This window comes from Pogoniulus pusillus, chromosome 23 (genome assembly GCF_015220805.1).
Source record: "Pogoniulus pusillus isolate bPogPus1 chromosome 23, bPogPus1.pri, whole genome shotgun sequence".
NCBI classification, from domain to species: Eukaryota; Metazoa; Chordata; class Aves; order Piciformes; family Lybiidae; genus Pogoniulus; species Pogoniulus pusillus.
Genome location: NC_087286.1, coordinates 22,234,971 through 22,252,574, shown reverse-complemented (window position 1 = coordinate 22,252,574; position 17,604 = coordinate 22,234,971). Strand labels below are relative to the sequence as shown.

Here is a 17,604-nt window from a genome sequence, read left to right as displayed (position 1 = left end):
ACAGGGCCATGAGCTTTGCTCAAACCTCAGCATCTCCCAGCTGTTCCTGTGTGCATCAGAAGCTACACTTTAATAAATAAGCAAGGTATTTTACAACCTGATTTCCCCTCATACTGCTTGTTTCTTAGGTGTTCAGAGTCATTGCTACAGCTTGAACCCACGAAAGGGCTCAAGTGCTTATGATGATGAGAAACAGCAAAGGAGCCGAGCAATGAAATCGAGCACAAAGGCAGTGGGGGTACTAACAGGATGGTGTTTATCCTCTTTGCACACCCTGATGCAGCTACCCAGTGACATTACTCTCACAGTTCCTTCCAATCCCAGTTACTGCTGGGAGGAACTACATAGCAAAATCACTGTCTTGGATAGCAGTGGTTACTCATCCAGTCAGAGCAAGCCAAGAACATTTCCCACCATGAGCATCAAAGCACGTCTCCAGATGTCTGGGGGAAAGACAGCATCTGTCTGTCTGGTGGGAAGTCTCCACATTTCTCAGGGTTGTAGGAGGAATTGCCTGTAAGTTTTTTTCTTCTTCCAGAGTTATAACTCTAGAGTTAAATACAAGAAAGGATCCTTTCCAGATCTTAGCCATTGCAAAATGCTTCACCTGCTGGTGGAACTCCATGCAAGCTATTAATGAATTGTTAATTATTTCAGCAGTGGAAAGTATGCTAGACCCTCCCAGCCTGCCCAGGTATGCAGCCCTGCCCTGAGGAGTTACTGGCTGGTTTCTGATGGCATGGAACAAGATCGTAACGCAGAGGTGAAATGTTAGTGGGAGAGAGCATTTGAGGCATCTGCTCCAGCTTAGCAAGCACCAGTGCCCAGCCTGACATGGTACAGAGATGAAAAACTAACACCCAGAGCAAGGAGATGTCTCTGCTTATTTATCTCAAGCAACATAGCTAGAAGCATTTTGAAGAGGAATGTGAAAGAGACATTGGACACGACTCCCGAGATCTGAGAAGCGAAAGCAGCTGTAAAGGAATGTTTGGGTGTTTAAGACATCAACTTGTGTATCTGGACCACCTGGGATGAAATTCTTCTTTGGCCAAAATTCTCAGCATGATTGTGGGCAAGCCACTTAAATTCCTCTGTGCCTGGGAAAACCAGCACATCCAAGGAGACCATGCCAAGGCAAACAGAAGCCATGCTGGGAAGTGCTGGCAGCCATGGTAGCCAGGGCTGGCAAGAGCCATGGCAGGTAGTGCTCCACATGAGCCATGCCATGACTCGCACGCAGAAACTCAATGTTCTCCTGTCTTCCCTGAGGCTGAAGAGGCTGCCAAAAATGCAACCCCAGTCATCCCTGGGAGAGTTGGGGCAAGACAAGTGGAGCTGGGAGCAGTCTGAAGCCAAAATGTTGTCCCAGGCTTTCCTTCTCCAAAGCTCCTAGTTCTGTGGGATAACTTTTAGTAGTGGCAGTTAATACATGGTGGTGCTGCTAACTCTGTGCCCAGTCACCCAATGAAGTTGCAGTGGGGGAAAGTTACAAACGAGTTAACGTAGATTTCTGACAATGAATCATCTTCCTGGAGCCCTTATTTTTGCCCAAGCATCAGAAGACAGCAATGCTGGGTTGTAAAAAGCTGAGCAGATTCTGCAAGTAGCATCTCCTCACCCTCAGGATCTGTTATGATTTAATAAGATGGAGGAAGAGTGTCTCTTGCACAAAGCCTAAGAGATGTGAGCAGAGAGATTTCAGCATGTTTGATCCCTCTTGGAAGGGGTAACCTCCTCCAGGCTAGCACCCTAAAGAGGCACGGCTTTGCCACAAGCAAAGATGAGGTAGCCCCAGAAGCCTTGATGCTGTAGAAACTTCACTTTCCCAGTGTGAGCAGCCCCTGAGCGGTCTCACAGGCTTGCAAAAAAAAAGCCCAGTTGTGTCTCTGGCTGGGGAGGTGAACAGCGGAAGCCTGTCTGCTCAGAACATGGGCACGCATGTGAGTTCAGCTTTTCCAGGGCTGTGGTAGGAAAAAGCTGATGTCAGGTCAGATGTAACTGATATACAACTTCACAGTGAGGCAGGAAACATCTCCCCAAGTTCCTGCTAACCTTAGAAAGCAAGTGCTTGGATTGCCACACAGAGGATTTGTAACAACAAGGAGAACGTAATTAAGTAACAGGGATGATCTCATTATTGTAATGATGAGGTGTCACTTAATGAAGAGAATCCAGGACTGGAAGCTGAGAAATGGAGTCCTAATCCTGGCTCTGGCTCCCAGCCTCAGGTCACATAAGGCCATCACCATTTCTTCACTGTGATTTTATGAAAAACAATCCGTGGGAGACCCTGGTGCCAGCAGAAGCTCCTGCAACAGAGAGAACAACAATACTAAATCCCAAAACTGTTGTGCCACATTACCTCGCTTATCAAAGCTGTTAGCACAATTTCCATTTGTGTGAGAAACAGCCCGGGCTGTTTGCTGCCAAACACAAGCCTAAGTGCATGAGAATGATTTGCATGGGAATGGGCTGCCCAGGGAGGTGGTGGAGTCACCGTGCCTGGAGGTGTTGAAGCCAAGCCTGGCTGGGGCACTCAGTACCATGGTCTGGGTGCTAGGTTGGGCTGGCTGAGCTTGGAGCTCTCTTCCAACCTGCTTGATTCTATGATGTCAGACCTTGCTGTGGCACTCCTGACATACTACAGCCTCAGAGAAACAATTTCCCTAGATAAAGTTGGCTTTGATTACATATATGTGTGTAACCAGGAGGACTGGGATGGTTTCAAAGCTGTATCGCAGAAAAGGTTCCATGCATTTTATCTGGGGAGCTGTCACTACGTCACACAGATCAAAACTCGGTGAAGGTCGGAACGGAGAAATATGCTTCCCACACAGCAGGTGGCATTTTTCATTTGGTATAAGAAAGCTGGAGTATGGGAGGGATTTTTACCCACAGCCTGACCTGCAAACACTTAGCAAAGTCGTCAGCTTTGCCTCCGATCCCTTCCAGAAGCACAAGAAGTTCAGAGTGGAGCAGCAGGTGTGACAGATTCAGCTCAGCCCTGCAGCCTTGTCCCAAAACACATCTCTGCCTCCGGGGCGTACCACGTGCTTCTGAGCCCTACACGATGCTGCTGCTTTGCCTTTGTTTTTAAGCAAGCAAAACATGGCAGATGAAAACTCTCAAGTGCACAGCGAGCACGAAAGGGAGTAGAGTTTGAAGCAGAAACACACATGGTTTGAGATAGCAATTTGTAAAAGCCTCTGGCTGTCAAGCAGCTCAGTAAAGTCCTGAGGTGCATCATAGCCATCTAGAGCCCTGACCTGGCTTAACAGTCAGGACTTCCCCTGGTACCAAACCAAGGCAGCTGCAGGCTAGCGACAAGAGCAGGCAGAGCTTTAGCCGCTCTGGCGCAGCGCAGTGACGCTGAGGCTGGATCCATTCCGCTTCCCTCGCAGGGTCCTCCGGCGTCTGCTCCCTGTGGCTCCAGCGCTTCTCAGAGGCGTTTGCAGCTTCGCTCCTGTAATTGCTGCACTTCGACAAGTGAGCAGAAGCTAAACATCAACAAGGTCAACCAGCACCCGTGAGTGATGTCAGAGCAAGTATTGAGCCGAGCCTAGCCTAGCCCTACCTAGCCGGGGGGCCACACAGGCCCCCCGGCCTTTAGATCCCCTCCACCATTCACCCGGTGATGCACCACAGGGACTCACCAGTGACGATGGGAGGAGGATCCCTCTGCCCAAATGGGCAAACTTGGGCTGCTGCCCCTCCTGGGGCTGATTATAAAGGGGAGTGGGCAGGGAAGGCAAAGTGGCCGCACCTGGGGTGGGAGGAGACTCAACAGGACCCAGGTGTGGGTTTGGGGGATAAAAGGGGCAAATGTGGCGTGAGAAAGGAGCAGGTATGATGGAAAAGAGGAAGTGGTGATGAAAGGAGGGAGAAGAAGAAGAAATTAATGAAGATGAAAAGAGGAAGATGGGGGCAAGGAAGCACATGGTAAGTAAAAGAGGAAGATGGGGCAAATGGGAGATGCAGAGGGAATGAGGGAGAAGGGAGATAAAAATGAAAATTGGACTTCTTCACTGACTTACTATGTTAGCTGAGGAAGAGTAAATCATACCTAAGAGGGTAAAATGAGGAAACAAAGGGGGAAACAAGAAGGAATTATATATACACACACATGTGAGGTTTTTCAGCAAGTTCTCTGTAAGACAGCCATGTGCTCTTGTGGCCAAGAGGGCCAATGGAGTGCATCAACAAAAGTGTGGCCAGTAGGTCTAGGGAGGGTCTTCTCCCTTTCTGCTCTGCCCTGCTGAGACCATACCTGCAATACCATGTCCAGTTTTGGGCTCCCCAGCTCAAGAGAGATAGGGACCTGCTGGAGAGAGTCCAATGGAGAGCCACAAGGATGATTAAAGCTCTTGAGCAGCTTCCCTAAGAAGAGAGGCTGAGCGACCTGGGGCTGTTTAGTCTGGCGAAGGGAGGGCTAAGCTGAGCACAACGATCCCACGCACAGAGACTTTCTCTTGTCTTTCCTCCTCTTTCTGGGAGGTGCAGAAAGGCTGTGACTTGGTTACATTAGGAGACCACGAACATACATCCCGCTCTTCTATTCGGACTTGCTTTTATTCTGAGTTTATAATATCCAGAAATCGAAATGGGGTGTCCTGGTCAGCAGCAGCAGTAAGGGGAGAGGTAACTCTTGGTCTGGCATGTGTGACCACAGAACCATTGTTTGGAGCGTGACTAAATGTGCCAATTTATCACCAGTGGCGAATAACAAAAGGGTGACCCTGGTCAAGGCAGAGGTAGTAGTTAGCTAGCTCAATTGTTAATGAGGTGTGAGTCAGATGACTCATCTCTGATGTACTTAGTATCATAGCGGTGAGGTGGATTTTCCAGGTTTGAGGATGGTATTGACCGTTCTAGATGCTGCCATCAGTGCTACCTAAGCAGCTCACTCTAAATTGTATCCAACAACTGACAAGCACTTGCAATGGAATAAGGGTTGGGAGATGCTTTAAAAAGAGTCTAACAAATTGCTTCTACCAGCTCGGAGTTAGGTGTAAATACCTGAATCAGGTCTTTCCAGTTACTGGAAGTAACTTTACTTAGCAGAAAAGTAAACCCCGCACATCTCAGAGCTGCTGAACGCTTTTCAGAGGATCACCCTCGGTCTTAAAACGCCTTCACAGCAGGGCAGACGTTTTCATCAGAAGCTTTCAATGAAACAGCAAACTGAATTTCTTTAGTGGCACCTCGGCAATGATCAAATGCTTTGATGGCAGAGATATTGTTTCAACTCGTTTTGAGTCATTTTGTATTGTATTGCAGTGTTAATTGCAGTATTTTAATGTGTGTTATATATTATTGTATTGCAACGTACACTCCACAGGCCTTTGTTGCCTTTGGTTTTGACATTATCAAGGTGAAATGTTTCCGTGGTGTCATACAGGCTGGCTTTTACATTCTTGTTCCATCAAATGATTTAAAATGTTATGCTTTAGTTCAGATTTGGAATGATAAACAGGAAGAAAACTGTGAATGTGTCCTGGGGAACAACCATTCTATATTCCAGCTGACTCTGCCTCTGTGTTTAGAAGACAACTTTGTTTTCTGGGTGTTAAGTTTGCAGCTGCTCTGTCTTACAAGTATCTGAAGGCTGGCCAGGAGCAGGTGAACAGGCTCTGCTCACTGCTCCCTCTGATAGGAAAAGGAGCAGAAAAAGAGGTTCTGCCTCAACACAAGGGGGAGCCTCTTGACTGGAAGGGTCCCAGAGCACTGGCACAGGCTGCCCAGAGAGGCTGTGGGGTCTCCTTCTCTGGAGACTTTCAAGGCCTGTCTGGATGTGTTCCTCTGATCTGTGCTAGATTATGTGGCCCTGCTCTGACAGGGTTTTGGACTCGATCTCCTTGGGTGCCTTCCAACCCCTAACATCCTGTGAGCCTGTGACTTGATTACATGAGGAAGGAGACCACACGGCTCTCCATGTCCCCACAGAGTACACCTCCATCTGTGAGGTGAATTCCTCTCTGCAGTGATTCTCCAACCTGAACCACTGCTCCTAAACTCCGTTTACCAGAGATTTGGCTCACCTTAAGTGAAATGTCAGCTGAGGTCAAATAAACCTTCCCTTTGGCAGAAGGAGCCCAGCATGAACACCTCAAGTGAAGATATCCAATATTCCTGTGCCAAATGCCCCTTCCAGTGAAATTTGGCCAAACCTCACATCTTATACTCAAGAGCAAAGCTACTCCCATGACCAAGTTGGCAGCCTCTGTGGGGCAAAAAGAAGTCACAGCCTGGACCCCTACCTCAACCCTTCAACAATCAGAACCTGAAGCAAAAGACACAACCACTGTCTCATCTAGACGTGGTCTCAGTCTCTGCAAGGGCACAGAATGTTGAATTCACACCAGAAGTTAATTTTCCAGTCACTTCCCTGTATTATTCTGTGATTAACAGCCCTTAATCCCCCTGCTCATCAATTTGTCACCTGTAAAATGAGTGTTCTGCCAAAGCTTCTTGTTTCACCTTGGTCTGTGTAGGTACATTAGGAACATCTTTTTCTTTGTGTGTGTGTTCAGGGATGAGTACAAGGGACCTTTCATCTCTTCAATCTCATTACAAGCCAGACCACTTGTCTTTTGGGCTTCCTGCATCATGGAAAGCTGTTCTTTGTGTATGGTCAAACAGCACCATTTCAAACATCTGCCTGGTCAAATGCATTACTTTTTCCCTACCACCTTCCCTGGCCACACTCTGACCAGTTTGTGGATCTGTGCAGCCAACTCCTCAGTCTTCTGTGATGATACTGGGCAGGACTCATGAAGACCATTAACACCTAGGAAAAAACTCATCCATCTTCTGGAAACAGGGTCCTTGTCAACTCCTAAGATAATCAGATTCGTGTCTCCTGGGGATTGTCCCATTCCACATTATCAGGCTGGGAAACTGAGGATGAGGGCTTAAGGCAAGAAGGGACCCTAACTGCCTGGTCTGCATGTCAGCCCCAGCTGAGGGAGGGGAAAGGAGGAAGAACTGTCAAAGATAACACAACAGTTTCAGCTGTGTATTTCAGTTCACCTCAAACACCTCATTTCTTCATTTTTGCAGCACCTTTGTCTTATTTTCCTTCATATGCTTTGTGAAACACCTTCTCATTTGGAGAGCTCCTCAGGAGGTCGGTGGACTTGAAGTTGAGCTGCTTCCTTCTCACACATGGATCTGCAAATCACTTTACTGGGATAAGAAATGTGATGGGTTATTTACATTCTCTTCTCTAGTTGCTCATCTTGCTATAAGGTTGTCAAACCAGGGCACTGCTGCCAAGTCTAGGAGGCAAACTTCAGATCTCCTCTACATCTTTTGGCTTATTTTTGAAGGCTATGCAATTCTTTGTGTCTTTTTTGCTGCCTTCTTGGGATTGTTAAATAGCAAAACAAAAGACAAAAGTTGAAGTAAAGCTGCAGCTGATGGGCACCAACCCAGCTCGTTAACATCAAAGGAGTGTGCAGGCAGAGAAGGGCAGTGTGCAGTGCATCAGAGGGGGTTGATTTTGTAACTGGAATGAAAAGCTGTTGGACACTTTGCACACCTTTTCTTTCAAAGCAGTCTGGAACAGCTACCACCTTCTTGCCCTTCTACTTCAGGAAGTAGCTCTGAAAAGGGAGGTGTTTTCTGCTGCTTGCAGTAATATCTGCTCCATTTCTGGGATTGGTCTTGTCCATAGGTGCCACAACAGGACATTGGAGCTGCTGTTCTGGGTCAGGCCAAAGGCAGAAAAGAGGTTTAAATGATATTTTCCAGCAGCCTGATAATCACCAGCCTTCCTCCCTTCCACCTGCTGTGTATTGGATGAGGCTTGAGCTGTATCAACAACTCAGCAGAGGTTTAGCTTCTCCAGTGCAAGAGGTGCAAATAGATTTCACAAAGAAATTGATAAGCATGCTCATACAGTGGGAACTGGTGTTTGCTGGGCTGGGCTTGCATCCCTTGACACCTGGGTCCCACAGGTAAAAAGAAATGGGGAAGTCATGCAGAGGTTATAGACTGGCAAGGTCTGTGGCTGTATGAAGCAGCAGCCACATTTTAAGCAGATTTTTGGCCTCTTTTTAAGCCAAGCACAAGTGCTGAGAGTGCAGAGCAAAAGGTCACAGCATAAATGATCTTTGAACTGATCAGACTCACAGCATCAGGATGCAAAGCAAGTGAAAGCACAGATCTTATCTTCCCTCATCACTCAAGGCCAGACATCAGAAGTCATCTTCTGCAATCAGTCCAAAAGGAGCTGGGAGGGCCTTGTTGGGCAAAATTTACAAAGCAGGCAGCCTGACCAGAAAGAAGCTGAGAAATCTGTCACCAAGTTACCTTTGAGTAATCCCATTCCCTGATGTTTAGCTGGCTTGTTTGACTCCTTGTGCTCCAGCCCCACACAAAAAGTCTACCAGCAGCCTAAGCAATGTTCTTGTTAAGTGCTTTAATTATCCATGAGGATTTTATGTGGACAACCATGAAGAATTCAGCTTCTCTGGAGCAGACAGTGATGATGTCAAGTCCTCACATCTCTGTTGGTCCATCTGTAGGGTGTCAGAAGGACTGAGCCACTCTCACTTTACAGGACGTGAGATGTTAATGATGTGCTCCTATTGCAGAAATAACTAAGAGAGCTTTGGGTTAAGCTGTTATCAGTAGGTCCCAGAGTTAATGAATTAGAGCAGATCATGCCTCTTGCTGCACATCTCCACTCAGAAGGTGGCTTCATGCCCATTCTCTTTTTGCATTCTGAAGAGACACTTTTTTTCCCCACTCGAATAAGGGCTGGAGCCCTGCAGAAGCAGGGGCATGGAGGAGAGCCTGCATGTTTCCCTTTCATCTACATTTATTTTCCTCCTCTTATTTGTCTGCCTTGGCTAATTAGATTATTGTAACATGTCCTTTTTGTGCTGCTCCAGTGATGGTGAAGACCTGACCTCAGGCAGGGGCTCCAGCAGGAACAGCTGTTCAGGAGGAGGGGACGAGCTCTCCACCTCCACCCCTCAGCCTTCTCTGCTCCCCGGGATCTGGTTTATCTTAACGCCAGCTGTGTTTCCCGGGGAAACTCAGCCCGCGATGCTCATTGCTCTGGGCGGCTGAGCTGAACCTGTCGCCGCTGGGCTGTTTTCGCTGACACCCCAGTCGGTCCACCAGGGCTCATGGCCCCGCTCCTTGGCTGCTCCCGCAGGGCAGGGGCACCTCTGCTGTGGTGTCAGTGGAAACAGCCTGCAGAAAGGCTGGGAGCCTCCGCACGAGCCAAAGCCTTGCAGCCTCCTGGCACATCCAAAAGTCAACGCCTGGCTGCTGCGTGGCTTCCGTCCCACCCAGGTTTCTGCACAGCCGGCCAGAGGCTTTATCCATGGGCTGGGGGGCTCGGCAGGGAAACGGTTAGAGCTCTTGGCATCTTCCGAGTTAACACCCATTGAGATGAATGGGAGCACACCCTTTTCTGCGGCTGTTACTGTTGCAGGCTGCCTGGCGGCAGCCTCAAAGGCAAGAGTTTACCTTGGTTTGCAACCAGAAAGACTGGGAATGGCCTCTCCCTCTTCTTTTAATAAGAGGAAAAGGAAAGTTTTGCTTGTGGAGATTTGTGAGGTGGGGTGCTTGGGGGAATGCTGACACAATATAATTTTGATCTGGTGGTGCTGAGCACCTATGAAGTATTCTGGTGCTGGAGAGAAGGCAAGTGATGCAGTGCTCAGAGAGCTGAGCTCCTGCCTTCAGCCTTATTCCTACCAGTGTCTGGGGAAAGTAGGCTGTGTTTTTTTTTCCTGATATCTGAGAAAAGGCTAAACCTAAAAAGCAGTTGGAGCTGCAGACCCTCCCAGATAGCACAGGTGCTGCAGGTACATCCCAAGGTCCAGCCACCACCCAAGCAGCAGGACTGTGGATGTGTCCACTTGAGAAATAAAGCTGGGCTATGGCTGGGGCTGCAGCATGCTTTGGACACCCCTCCAAGGGCACCTCAGCACACTCTTCCTGCCTTTCCCCCAAAGCAGCTGTGACATGTGCAAACCATGAGCCTTGACCTGGACAAGAGGACCTCCAACCTGTGAGTGTTTTTGCCTTCAGAACTTCATATGGGCAGAGAATTTGCTCACTCTGCCTGCCTGCTACAAGTTGCTTTTCTGTCACACGGAAGGAGCTGGCTGGGGAGGCAACATGTGTGGTGTTTTAAACCCTGATTTCCACCTGTAACACCTTACCCATTTCAGCACCCATTACCATTCCCTGCTCCAACCTGGGAATCCACAATCAGGGCAGCTAAAATGAGTTGGGACCGCAAACTACTGCCTGGAGGCTGTGTTGGCAGGAGGAGATGCTTACCAAGCAGCCCAGAGGGACACCGCTCCACAGAGTAGGGTTTTGTGTCGGGATAACAAACTCACCTCAAGGGCTTCTGTGCACTTGAAAGGGTTCAGTGGGAGAAGCAAAACAGCACTGGTCCTCTGGGGAAGGTTTTGCCATCGGAGGAAGGCTCTGGCAGGGATAATCTGGAGCTGTTCCTAGAACAAAATAAACTATTCTGGCACAAACATTTTGTGAGTTGTGAATTCAGCAGAGAGACTCAAGAAGGGCAGTAAAACTGGTGAGTGGTCTTGAACACAGATCTTATAAGGTGTGGATAAGGGAGCTGAGGTTGTTCAGCCTGGAGAAGAGGAGGCTGAGGGTAGGCCTCATAACTATAACTACCTGAAAGGAGGTTGTAGCCAAGTGGGAGCAAGCCTCTTCTACCAGTGATAGGATATGAGGCCTCAAGTTGCACCAGGAAAGGTTTAGATGAGTTGTTGGGAAATATTTCTTCACCGACAGGGTCATCAGGCACTGGAACACTGCTCAGGAAAGTGGTGGAGTCATCATCCCTGGAGGTGTTTAAAAGATGTTTGGATGAGGTTCTTTGGGTCTAGTAGTTGTGTACAGAGAGGTGTTAGGTTGTGGTTGGACTGAACAATTTAAGGTCTTCTCCAGGTGAGTCTGTGATTCTATGACTATAGCTCTGCCTGCACTGCTCACAGCACCACTTTTCTGCATCTAGTCCAGGGCACATCACAAAAAAGCAAGCAAAAATTACTTTACCATGCCCTGTAGCTGCTTTCTCTCTAAGGTACAAATAAGAGTTGCAAATGCCCATGTACCAAGAGTTGTTTGCTGGAAAAGGGATGCCAGATAGGGGGTTGAGGGTATTTTCATCCATGATTTTAAGTGCAGTAAAAAAAGGTCCAGGTACAGACTGCATAGTGTGCAGCAGGAGCATCCCTAAGGCCTCAGGTGCTCAGGACCTTCATCCCTTCTGAGCTCCTCTCTATTTGTTTGTGCAGCCAAGGCCTCATGGGGATACTGGGAGGATGCTCTGTGCATGTGATGCAGACACACATGTACACACAAATATAACCACAGCTGGATGAATAACCTGAGGGAAAACCATTTCCTATAACCTCCTCTTTCAGCTTCTCAAGGTGGCAGGGCCAGAGTGGTGGTGGGTTCTGGGCACCCCATAGGACAGCAGCACCTGTTGCTGGCAACTGTGCTCCTGCTGACCTCATTGTTTGGGCCATCTGCCCACAGCCACCCTCTGCACCCTGCAAAATCATGGCTCAAGCACAGCTTCCAGCACATGCAGGTCCTGTTAATGCAAATTCAGCAGGCAAGTCCCCACATTTCCAAGGTGAGAAACTAACCCACACACAGTGTTCTCATTTGCTTTTGTAGGGGCTGCTCTTAATCACAGCAGCTCCAAACATGCTGCAAATAAATTCCAGATAATAAAATCCTGTAAAGCTGTGGACTTTGAAGAGGTTTGGTTTTAGTAAAATATGGGGGCTGGGACAGGGTTGTCCAAGGAGTTGGAGAAAGCTTTTCTGCAGAACTGAAACTGCCTCTGGAGCGGGTGCAGCATGTGAACACCTGAGCAGCCCCGAGAGCAAGGGAGCTCTGTGAAATCACATGATCTTCCATGCACCCATCAGGAATCAGATGTGCACTGGTTCTGTAAGCTGAGCATAATGCAGATGTGTAATAAACAAGAGAAGGGAAACTTGGCTGCTAAGAAATCCACCCCTAAGTAAATCCTTAGCTAAACACACTGCTTGGCAGCACTCAGCCCAGCTGCCGTGACTCTGCTCCCTATTGTATTTCAGAATGACAGCAGGTAAAATATGATCAAAACTCCTCTTCCCACCCAGTTACAGCAAATAAAGATGTTCTGCCAGCCTCAAAAGTGTGTGTTTGTAACCAGAGATGCAAATCAAAGCTAGTCTGGCAAATCCTCTGTTTTCTGTGTGGTGACAACGTTGCTGTGTGTTGTTTGTTTTTCCTGGTTCAGTTGGGAGTCAGGCACTTTGTGTGAAGGCAGAAGGTGATGCTCCTCTCAAAACCAAACTGCTGCTCCAGCTGTTGCGGCCTCCTTGCCTGAAAACAAGAAGAACCAGTGCAAATGCACGTTACTGTGGACATGTGCTGCTGCAAGCTGTGCTAGCATCATGCCTTAAATCCAAGTTGTTGCAACGAATTGCACTTTCCTGCTGTTTTCAGAGCAGTGGAAATGGTCATTCTGAGGTTATCCAGCCCACAGGCACCTGCAGTCTCTCGCTACCAGCCACTTTTCCTCCCGTTCCCCCAGCTCCTAGTCCTTAGGCAGGAGACATCTCAGCTGTTTCTGCATGGTGCTGCAGCAAAGTGCCAATGTGTGGGGGTGGCAGGAGCTGGCTGCCAGCTCCGCACTGGTGGGGCAGGGATGAGGACAGTGCCCATGGACAGGAAAGCCAGGTTAGCTGATGGGTGAAGTTAGTGTGGCTTTGTGGTTGGAGCCCAGGCCATCGCACCAGAAGAGCTGAGCTCTTGCTCCATCTGTCACCAGCTTCCTCTGCGAGCTGCAGTGGTTATTCACACACAGGAGGCTAGGAACAGAACTCAGAAAGCTGTTTTCTTCCAAACCCAACTGGCTGCAGCTTGAATTAGAAATGATACTATCAAGAGGGCAAAGCCACCTTCCTCTGCATGGTCATGCTCACACAAAGCAGATGTTTTCTGCTCTGCTAATATTGACAAGCAATAGATCTAGTCAGACTCTAAGGATCACCTTTCTCACATAACAGGACTTCCTTCTCATACCCATCTGTGGTACTCATTTCCCTGGCTGTCAGCTGTGTAAATTTACTGAAAAGCAGAACTGCACAAATAACTGATAGGGGTGAGGGGTGGCCAGACCGGAAAAAGTGAATGTGTTTGCTGTGTGGAACCAGAAAGGAACATTGCCACGGAGGAGGGGGCAGAGCAGCGCTTCAGTGAAGCAACTTTCAGCCCGAGCAAGCACTTCGTCTGGCTACAGGGATCTCTTCAGTGTTCTCATCAATTGCTCAGATGATTGTTAATAGGAGAGAAGCTTCAAAGAGAAGTGAAATATTTTTCTTGAAAAACATTCTTTAATTATTATTATTTATTTTCACTCAGAAACTATTTGCTGAAATTGCTTTCAGTTGATGAAACATCACAGTCAAGCCCATCTGAATATTTTAGAAGGAAAAAGTTGCCTTCTTCCACCTCACTTTTTCTCTGGCTGTTAAATACATCATAGAAGCATAGAATCAACCAGGCTGGAAGATACTTCCAGGCTCATCCTGTCCAACCTAGCACCCAGCACTATCCAATCAATCAGACCATGGCACTAAGTGCCCCAGCCAGGCTTGGCTTCAACACCTCTAGGGACTGCAACTCCACCACCTCCCTGGGCAGCCTATTCCAATGCCAATCACTCTCTCTGCCAACAACTTCCTCCTAACATCCAGCCTAGACCTCCTCTGGCACAACTTGAGGCTGTGTCCCCTTCTTCTGTTGCTGGTTGCCTGGCAGAAGAGCCCAACCCCACCTGGCTATAGCCTCCCTTCAGGGAGCTGCAGACAGCAATGAGGTCTGCCCTGAGCCTCCTCTTCTGCAGACTGCATACCCCCAGCTCCCTCAGCCTCTCCTCACAGGGCTGTGCTCCAGGTCCCTCCCCAGCCTTGCTGCCCTTCTCTGGACACCTTCCAGCACCTCAACATCTCTTTTGAATTGAGGGGCCCAGAAATGTTCACAGGAGTCAAGGTGTGTCCTGACCAGTGCTGAGTACAGGGGCAGAATAACCTCCCTTGTCCCACTCCTCACCCATTTCATAGCCTTTCCTCACTTCCTCCTTTTCTCCTGTAACAAATGTGAATTTCCTGCCTTTTCTTCCCTTCACCCTGTCTAACCTGTTATCTGAACCATGCTCTCTCAGTCCTGACCTCTCCTTACTCCAGCTGACCTTTGTATCATGCCATTGATATTGATTTACCTCCTTCTCTCAAAAAAACCCTCTTCCCATTTTCTTTTCTATAGCCCTAAATCATGGAGCAGTCTCAGACAGATGGGCTGCAGGGAGCTATAGGAACAATAATGGAGAATAAGGAGAAAATCCAAATCCAAGTTGTACGGGGCTGGGAAGGAAGCCTGGTTGCAATATTCCCTGGGTGACATTTACAGTTCAATAACCTCAACCAAAACTCTGGATCCCACATCCTTAAGTTGAGGGTGTGAAGTTAGCATTGCTCAGGTTCATTCCCAAGGACATGGTCTTAAGTTAATGAGAGCCTTTCATCAGTCCCTTCATGACACTCAGCACCTCTGCAGCGTGCATTGGGAGTCTGCCCTCCAGGTCCCCATCTACCCTGGTGTGATGGAGTAAGGTACTTTGCCAGGCTCCACAGGCTTCCCAGGCTGCTTTGATCAACAAACATCTAAAGATGGCTTGGAGCCAGTTCTGGGTGGCAACAGAGATGTGGTATTCATATGGTCGGTATCTGATCACACATTGCAGGCGAGGATCACTAATACAAGCCAGTGCTCTTTGGAGGACAACTTTGCAAGCAACAGGACACAAGAAAGGAATGAAATATTCCCTTCCCACCCCGAGGACAACTTTGCAAGCAACAGGACACAAGAAAGGAATGAAATATTCCCTTCCCACCCCAGCTCTTCTGTTCACAGCTTGTGGCCACTCTCCTTGCTGTAAAAGAGCAAAGCAGTGGGACATCTGAGCTCTTCTCCCTGGTATCCAGTGACAGGATGCGTGGGAATGGCTCAAAGCTGCACCAGGAGAGGTGCAGACAAGACATTAGGAAGCATCTCTTTACTGAGTGGGTGGTCAAACACTGGAACAGGCTTCCTGGAGAGGTGGTCAGTCCTCCGAGCCTGAGTTTGGACAATGCCCTTAACATGCTTTAACTTCTCACTAACCCTGAAGTGGTCAGGCAGGTGGACTAGCTGCTGTTGTAGGTTCTGTCCAATTGCAGTACTCCTTTTATTTTTTCTCTTTCTCTTTTTATTTTTCTTATTCTTTTTCTCTTTATTTTTCTTGTTTCTCTTTTTCCTTTCCTTTCCTTTCCTTTCCTTTCCTTTCCTTTCCTTTCCTTTCCTTTCCTTTCCTTTCCTTTCCTTTCCTTTCCTTTCCTTTCCTTTCCTTTCCTTTCCTTTCCTTTCCTTTCCTTTCCTTTCCTTTCCTTTCCTTTCCTTAATTGAATGAGTGGAAATTTGAGCACTCATACCATAATAATCACCTTTAGGCTGCACAGGTGCAGTTTTTACCCCAGTGTTTCCCAATCCAAATTCATGTAAAACCTAGAAATGGCCCTTGGCCACCTGCCTGCTCAATGTACACAGCCACTGACCCACTTTGAGCCAGAAGCAGAGCCTCACAGACAAACCACTGCTGCTTTTATCCACTGACTAGGACCTTCTGGATGCGTTTGCCCTGCACTGGGAGTACCAAGAGACCCAGCAGGCATGCAGCAGCATGCTGGGTTTTTGTGGTGCAGGGGACTGTGTGCTACTGGGGTTCCCCAAGGCACAGCAAGTCTCCGGGGTGAGGACCTGGAACAACCACACGCCTCCCAGGCAGCAAGGTCTGGTTAAACATCATGACACCAAAGAGGAACCAAGAGACATCCTGGGGAACTGCTGGTTGAGAGAAGAATTTTGGTCTTGTCTAAATTTTCCGTGGAAGAATTCCCCCTTTTCAGAGCAAAGCTGTGTGCCCATTTGCTTGGGAGACATCTCTCTATGTACATGTAAACACACACTGCTACACACAGTGTAAGCACATCTCTGTGTGCATGCACACACAGCTATGGATACAGCTGCACTGACACGTTTTGATTTGAGGTGTCCAGTCTCTGTTCTCCAGCAACAAGTGCTTCCAGACTATAGTCAGGTTCTTTTTAAATCCCATGTCTGAAACCCTCCGATTTTTAAAGGAAATGTCTTTAAATGGCTTTAAAAGAAACCTTCCAGCCGCTGCTGGTGGCCAGCATTGCCTAAGCAGCCACAGAGACATGGCGCACTGGGGTCTCTCGCAGGGGACCAGAGCTTTTGCTGCTTGTTCTCGAAGCAGTTGCCAAATGGAATAAATGAGTCAGAAAAAGGACTTCTTCTGGGGTTTTTTTAAGTGCATCTGTCCTGGGGCTGTTGGTTCTGTGAGGAAGAGTGCAAGCCTTGCTACTACATCTTGGTGTGAGTTGCCACCCGGCACAGCTCCAGTCTGTGTTTCCACCCAGTGTATGTTCCCACTGAGCACCCAGCAACAGGTAATGAATGTGTCCTGGCACGACCTGTTCTCCCCATTTTCTGGAGTTCCCCAGACCCTCTATGAATGTGTTTTCTGCCCTTGTGTTCCCAAACAGGGATTTTGTGGTGCAGATGTGACCTTTGTGGACATCACAAGTTTGTTCCTCTCTCCAAGGTTATATTGCAGCAGGACCATGCGAGTGTACTTTGCAGGAGCTCAACGCACAATCTCGCTTCACTGTAGCACAAGGAATAAACAGTTGAAGAGACAAAACAATACAACATTTGCAGGCACTTCCCTGCTTCAACTTCTGGGTTTTTTTCCCTTACATTCTGACATTATTCATATACCCAAAAGATGTCCATATCTTTCTCCTCCTACACAGGGTTTCTCTTCTAAACCAATCTCTTCTTCCCCCTCCTCTAAGGAAGCTTTTTTCCCTGTGCAGGTTCTTCAATTCAAAGGATGTCTGTGCTAAAAAAAAAAGTCCTGCCTCTTTGCTCTTTCTTCTACACAAGTTTCCTTTTAAGTGGCTGGAGAGACCTTGATTCCTCTAAGTGCCAGAACCCTTTGTCAGGTTGGCTCTCTGATCAGGCTCCTCGGTGGAGTGAGATCCCTTGCCAAGTTTTCCCACATTTAGCCAACAGCGTCTTTGAGCTGAGTCCTGAAAAACTGGCTTGCCCTCAGCAGCAGCTACCTCTCTGTCCAGCAGAGAGGGGGAGGCATCAAAGTTTAACGAGCCTCTTTTGTCAGACTTGCGCCAGGTGGAAAGATTTTTAGATATCTTTTTTTTCCTTGCAGTTTTTGTCTCAGAAGTGTGCAGGCAAGAAGACAAAGCAAAGGGCTCCATGCCTAAAGAAGAGTTTCTGCTTGATACCTGCCCCAGCCTTTCCAGAAAAAGGGCACCAATAGTTCAGGCCAGGTGGAAGGAGAGCCAAGGAGGACAGGTTAGCACTCCGTTATCTGGTGTGTGCCTGGTGCTTGCACAGCACACAGAGGGACAGCAACAAAACCTTGGACTAAGCTTTATGCTTGTTCGGAGCTTG

At 48.1% G+C, this 17,604-nt stretch overlaps 2 long non-coding RNA genes across 3 annotated transcripts; one reads left to right on the top strand and one right to left on the bottom strand.

Annotated features, from left to right (window-relative positions):
• Positions 1-223: 223 nt before the first annotated feature.
• On the bottom strand, positions 224-3,710 carry LOC135185766 (uncharacterized). 2 transcript variants are annotated; one of them, XR_010306592.1, is made up of 3 exons: positions 3,657-3,710; positions 2,908-3,475; positions 224-2,312 (listed from the first exon to the last, which is right to left on the bottom strand). It is a non-coding gene; the product is annotated as an uncharacterized LOC135185766 (long non-coding RNA). The 2 variants fall into 2 exon arrangements; XR_010306591.1 differs by lacking the exon at positions 224-2,312 and having other exon boundaries at positions 2,602-3,475; positions 3,657-3,708.
• A 109-nt stretch (positions 3,711-3,819) lies between these two features.
• Positions 3,820-12,518, top strand: LOC135185767 (uncharacterized). Its single transcript, XR_010306593.1, has 2 exons — positions 3,820-3,942; positions 12,305-12,518. It is a non-coding gene; the product is annotated as an uncharacterized LOC135185767 (long non-coding RNA).
• Positions 12,519-17,604: the final 5,086 nt, after the last annotated feature.